The 824-nt window shown below is 42.5% G+C and overlaps 1 non-coding gene across 1 annotated transcript; it reads left to right on the forward strand.

Annotated features, from left to right (window-relative positions):
* The first annotated feature begins 497 nt into the window (after positions 1-497).
* Positions 498-604, forward strand: LOC127133449 (small nucleolar RNA R71). The gene has a single exon (XR_007807422.1). It is a non-coding gene; the product is annotated as a small nucleolar RNA R71 (small nucleolar RNA).
* Positions 605-824: the final 220 nt, after the last annotated feature.

Genomic DNA, 824 nt, shown 5'->3' on the forward strand with positions numbered 1-824 from the left:
GTCTCGGAGGTGCATTATTTTGAATAGGGTTATTGTTTTTATAGGAGAAGTTAGGGTGATTCCTCCATCCAGGGTTATAGGTATTCGAGTATGGGTTCCCTTGGGTGTAGTTCACTTGCTCGAAGTGGGTTTCGTTTAATAAACTGCATTCTACGGATTGGTGTCCTTGGGTTCCACATATCTCATAATCCGACGAAACTGCGGCTACGGTATTCGGGTTTATGCACATATGCTCGACCTTAAGGGCTAATGCGTCCATTTTAGCCTGCATCATGTCTATTGAGCTTAGCTCATGCACTCCTCCTTGGGCTTCCTTCTTCTCAACTGTCGCTCGTTCGACTCCCCATGATTGATGGTTTTGAGCCATATCTTCGATGAGGGCACTAGCTTCAGGGTAAGGTTTGTTCATCAGAGCACCGCCTGCGGCAGCGTCGATGGTCATCTTTGTGTTGTAATGAAGTCCATTATAGAAGGTTTGAATGATTAACCAATTTTCTAAACCATGATGTGGGCATGCTCGTAACAACTCTTTATATCTCTCCCAAGCTTCGAACAGCGATTCTCCTTGGTTTTGGGTAAATCTAGTTATATGGTTTCGAAGAACGACGGTCTTACTCGAGGAAAATATCTAGCAAGAAAAACTCTTCTAAGGTTATCCCAAGTCGTAATGGAATTGGGTGGAAGGGAATCTAACCATGATAGAGCTTTATCTCTGAGGGAAAAAGGAAATAATCTTAAACGTATTGCCTCAGGAGAAGCTCCATTGGTTTTAAAAGTATCTGCTAATTGAAGAAATATTTTTAAATGTTGGTTTGGGTTCTCGG

This window comes from Lathyrus oleraceus, chromosome 3 (genome assembly GCF_024323335.1).
Source record: "Lathyrus oleraceus cultivar Zhongwan6 chromosome 3, CAAS_Psat_ZW6_1.0, whole genome shotgun sequence".
Lineage (NCBI taxonomy): Eukaryota > Viridiplantae > Streptophyta > Magnoliopsida > Fabales > Fabaceae > Lathyrus > Lathyrus oleraceus.